Genomic DNA, 6,000 nt, shown 5'->3' on the forward strand with positions numbered 1-6,000 from the left:
CTATTGTTAAAATCTGTAAATTTCTGTTTGGCGCCAAATGCGCACACAACACACGCATACACCTGTATTTTGTACTTTGCATATCTGCTCGCATTATTGCCATAAGTATTGATTATTAGATTCATTTTGACCTGTACTGAGAAAATTTGTTGCTATTTAGTTAAAATATAGAGTTAATATTTAAGGAAGTAAGTGTAAGACGCACACGCAGCCTGGCCTAGTTGTAAAGGTTTATACAGAAGAAACTGTGTATTGTGTTAAGTGAGCGATTATAGTTAAATATCGCTTACATTTATAGAAGTGTGGGATTTGTAGTACTGCGGACGTACGGCCTTTGTACACGTGTCTCGGACAGAGTACGGGACTGCGTACGCAACGTAAAGGTATACACACGTGGCGTGTTTACGCAACGTGCGTAAAAGTACGACCGCTTAGTACAAATCACACAATAGCATTGTTTTAGTTTAGGCGCGAGACGGTAGCCACGCGATAATAGCACAAATTGATCAGTTTCCAATATTTAGTTTAAAAACCTTTTTTACTGTATTACCTCTGGAACCAAGGCTGTTTTATCTAAATGAAAGTTAATTTTCTGTACAGAAAAAAACCAAAGTGTATATGAGTGAACGAGCGTGAGTGTGCAAACAATAAAGGTTTTGTGGACCCAGGGAATTTGGGATCCCGTAGGAGACCACACCAGGTGAGTGGACACTTGGTGGCGTGAGAGTGGCTTGCTCACGTTAACATTGATTAAAGTACAAAGGAGCAAAGTAGTAGATATCGCAGACCAAAGGTCAGCAAAGGTATAGAGTACCGCAGACCAAAGGTCAGCGAGGTTTTTGTTTAGAGAGCGCAGCCCAGGTGGTTGGCGTAGAACCCATATAGGCCCGTTCAAATACGCTCCGGCTGAGGTTTCGCAGCCTGAAAAACGATTCCATTGGTCGTACGGCGGATAAGTAACAGTTACCTATACACTGTGCCATTGGACCGCGCGTTCGTGGGTGCAATACTTAGCTCAACGTGATACCCTTTTACGAGCTTTGCGTAAAATCGCGGGATCATTAGCGCTGGGTGTAGCATACGCAAGCGTGATTTGTGTAAAAAGTTTTTTGTTTTAAGGGAGTTTCGCTGGTCACTCAGGAAATCTCCAACAACCAATATTTACTGGAAAGGGTAAGTCACTCCCAGATACTTTCAGTGAATAGAGGTTACACAGGGGCCCTAGGTTGGGTACATTGCCTGCGCTATCAACAGTGTATGGTAGTATTGGCCAACGTGGGCGTGAGTGGGTGAGAGCACTCGTTGAACTTTCACTGTTGCCTTATATTGAGTATTTTTGTTTTTTGTACGAATTAGCTGAGAAGGCAATACCTGCAAAATATGGGGGCCAGTTGCTCAAGTAAGGGACGATCAACCAGGGTTCAGGTTGATATTCCGCGGCCCAAGGGGTCAGCGAGGTACATAATGTGTGAGAAGTACGGATCACACACAGAGGTTTTATGCAATGAATGGGAACGTATGACTGCGGAAGATAGGGAACCATTCCCTAGGGTAGGCAGTTTTGAACCAGAGGTGTTGCAGAATTTAAGGGTTAGGATATGTCTGATAAAGTCCCAAAAGAAAAGGGTCAGACACACAAACTGTTTAAATTTATGGCAGCAAGAGGGCGATATGCAAGGGAAATTAACATATGCAGCCGGTTCCAAACCTAGCGGGAATGAGAACACAAACACACCATTGTCGACACAGGTCGAAGGGGAACAGAAGGCTACAGTCAATGATACATCCGTAAATGATAGTAATATGAAAGAGCAATGTATTAACCTTAACTTTTGCAAAATGTATCCTGTTTTGAAGTCTCTCCAAGGTTTTAGGTCACAGGAAGATGAAGGATTCAGCCAAATCGCAGCTCTCCTCCAAGCAGTCATGTTGCAGGAAACTCAGGTGGGACATGTCCAACCAGGTAGTGCAGTAACAATATTCCCCAATGAAAGAACGGGTGAGGTCACAGCTACCGGTAAGTATGAGACAGTTTATTGCACAGAAACAACAACACCACACAGTAAACAGATTAGGAACGGAATGGTAGGATTACACCCTGTCTTGGAAATAGTAACTCCAAATGGGGGAACTGATAGACAGGAAGTAGTCCTCACCAGGAATAATGCAATGTATTGCCCGTGGCCCAGAGATGAGCTGCGATCAATCATTTCAGAATTCCCCGACCCTCAGAAGCATTTAGCCAGATGTCAGAAATTTATCATTGATCTGGGTAATGTGTATGAACCAACAAACCAACATTGGCGGACATTTTTGAAAGCATGCCTACCCCCTAATATTGACACCCAAAAATTCATCACTGTTTGTAGATTAGAGATGGACAGTCCTATGACTGACAGAAACAATCAGGAAAATATAGAACAAATTAACAGACAACTAGAGTTGTATTTCCCCACAACTACTAAATGGAGGAAAATTTTCTCCATAAAGCAGAGGGAAAACGAAATGGCATCTGAATATTTCCATCGGGCCCTACACATAATGGATAGATACATAGGGGTATCGGATGCAGGGAATGATGAAAATTACAGAGAGGTGGTTGTCTCTGCGCTGATGGACGGACTCGATAAAACAGTGAGGGACAGAGTACAAACATTAGGTTCTGAGGAGCCGTATGCCACTGGAATCATTTTCGATACTTGGAAACCAGCCTAGAAGTCCACCAGCAAATTGGGAAAAATAGCGGATGTCCATAAGGCGCAGAAAGATCCAGCAATCTAACAGGACTCAATTCAGTCCGGATCAAACACCACAAAGATCTGCCTTTGCATTTGGACCTTACCTGCTAAGCACTGAAAACTGCACCCTAGGACTGTGGCTACTATTCCAAGGACTCGTACCAGTGTACTTATTCGGCTTCCTCGTGTGGTAAATTATCAAAACAAAAATTGCTGTGCCTGCCCTATAGATATTTTTTTCTGATTTTTTTTATTGATAAAGTAATATCTTTTTTATAATGAATTTAGTTGTTGCAACAATTTTTTACAATAAATTGTGATTATTAATTCCCCATATCCAGTTTGTTATTAGCGCTGTATATATCTCTATTTTTATCATTCACTCAGGGACTAACTATCCCTTTAAACAGCAGCTGTAAAGGACAAGCATATCCTCTTAACAGCGCCGGACAAATTACCTTGGTAATTTATTCTTTGCACAGAGTACAAACATCTTTGCCTAATTGGAGAGGGGTCACAGTAGCTTGCCTTAGAGAGTGCGCAACTGAACACCATAGGAATATTGCTAGGCGTAGAAAACTGCGAGAGGAGAGGTTGAGGATTGAAAGTATGCAGGCTCTTACACCAAAGTCTCATCAGCCCAAACCCCAAAACCCTAGTAGTAACAAAAGACCGAGAATATGTTACATTTGTAAAAATGAAGGACATTTTGCTAGAAATTGTAGGAGTAGTAGAGCACATAGCCAATATAGACCCCTAGACAGAGTAAACAAGCCACGTTATTAAACACATAGACAGGATCAAGGGACATATAGTAAGGAATCACGATACAGTATAGAAAAACACAGATTCGGTTAATGGGAAGAACACAATAAATGCAACTTTACCCTTTTGACAGAAGTTACGGAAATTAGGAGGAGGCTTCTAAACTTCTGCTTCTCTCTCTCTAGCAGAAGTGACCTCTAAGTAATTTAACAGGAGTTTTGTTAGAGATGGTATACATATAGAGTGCTCCCACCCAGGAAGCACAAAATATGTTAAAATACCCATGAAGACTAATATTGCATTTCACTGTTTTAGAAGCATGTCCATCACAGGTAGAGGAAATTATCTCAAAGATACCGGGTTCCCTCTGAACTTAGAATGGACAAGACACTGGATTGAGGGCTGGGATAGTCCCAGTAGAGATATAACACACATATCATTTTTTTTAAGGGAACAGACTGATTAGGGAATCATTCCCCCTAGTGCCCAATCCAGATGTCACACTTTGTAAAAATCTTCTTTGTTACTAAACTCTGTGATTTGTCTTCAAAGTTTCCTCTTCATCTCTGACGTTCACCGACAGAATTACAGCTCAAACGTCACATGTCTACTCGGTCTTTTCAGAGGTCTGCCCAAACCCAGTATATCTCACCAGCATCACTGTGCCTGGCCATGCACAAAGGGTGGAGAGTGGAAATACTGGTGAAGGGAGACTGTGCATAGATACCGATAGACATGATGATGTGACAGCCTGATGGTGAACGCAAATCTGACAAATTTTCTTTTTATTATTCTCTCTCTCTCTTTTTCATTTTCCACGGATGGTTTACTTCACACAACTGATAATATACAACAGTTAAACACAATGTAATGCAAGATTTATGTTCCCTGTAGAAAGGCCGCTGACTCGGAGAGAACATCGTATCATTGGAGTGTCTGTTCCGGGAAGGTTGAGAGGCAGGACTGTTGTCACGACACCTGAGCACGGAGAACTACAAGACCAGAGGCGGTTGTCACACCAGTTTTCTTTTTCCTTTTTATTTTCTCCATCTCCCATTACCTTCCTTCCCCCTTCTTGTTCCTGGACTTACCCCAAGAGACTGCATTCCGGGTTTTCCTGTTAATCCTGTTGTTGACGAGAACAGTCTGTTTCGGTGAGAGTACCAGAGAGGTCGAGAAAGGATCTGGAATGGGTTCTGATGGCAAGGACGGATTTGTAGAATTCCAAGAGCAACACGTCCACCGAGCAAAGGCGAGTATCAGAAAACGATCTGGTAGTCAAGAAACTAGGAGGCACTGTGAAGGGTTATTGGCTGAGGAAAATTGTATTTGTAGAAACTGTGAAAACATAGTTGAGGATAGGTGCATCCAGAGATGTCAGTCCAGCCTTAATATCAACATGGACCGTCATCCATTGAGTGACTATCACTCATTAGTGGGTAAGGTTTTAAACCAAACAGAATGCTGGGTGTGCTCACAAGTACCTCAAAGTCAGAGCAAGTCAGGACTAGTACCGTATCCTTTAACAATAGATGAGGTATTTGAATTACGGGATGGGAGACCGGTGGACAAGAAATTTAATATTTCTAGGCCCCCCAGTTTGAAGCTCCACCAATACCATGTAGATAGATCCTTAGTATGTTTCAACATTTCCAATTCCTGAAAGCCGGGAAATTGGGAAGTGTCATGGAATAACCAAACCATGGCATTTTCACACAGAGCTGATAGAATGCCCGTAGACTCTGAACTTATACGCCAAATAGCCGACGGTGGAAGGTATTTTCGGTATAGGTATACTCTAGGAAGTAGGCCCATGCGGGTTGGAGAAGTATCACCAGGGTACTGTGCGCATATCATGCAGCCTGATACGTGTACTGAACAGATGAGAGAGTTAGGGATAGGATTTTTCACTTGGAAGGTTTGCAATATGGTAATGTCATATTCTGTCCAATATGTTCTCCCCGATGATGCTTATTTCATATGTGGGAGGAAGGCATATAAGTGGCTTGCCCCAAACTCAGAGGGATTGTGTTACATTGGAAGAGTGTTGCCAGAGGTTATGACCATAACCCATGATAAGATGAAAGATGTTCACCGCAATGCTCAAGCTCCTTATACTCATTATTAACACATCGTTAAGAGACACCTCATAGATAGGACAGAGCACGCAGCCTCTGATTTGATCCACGAATCCACCGGGATTCAATTCCTATTCGCGTTAGACATCACCCGTACCGCCAGAGGAATTATAAATTATAGGTATATCCACGCGCTAGCGAACCTAATAGATAATATCACCGAGATGTATGATGACACCTTCAGGTATACAGGGAGGGAGTTGCAAGCTTACAAAACGGAACTGATCCAGCACAGGATGGTTCTCAATTATATCACAGCGGTGACAGGCGGGTACTGTGTCACTTTGGCAACTCAGTATGGTGTGAAGTGCTGCACGTATATTACAAACAGCACTGATGACCCAACCGAGGTCATAGAT

This window comes from Pseudophryne corroboree, chromosome 1 (genome assembly GCF_028390025.1).
Source record: "Pseudophryne corroboree isolate aPseCor3 chromosome 1, aPseCor3.hap2, whole genome shotgun sequence".
Lineage (NCBI taxonomy): Eukaryota > Metazoa > Chordata > Amphibia > Anura > Myobatrachidae > Pseudophryne > Pseudophryne corroboree.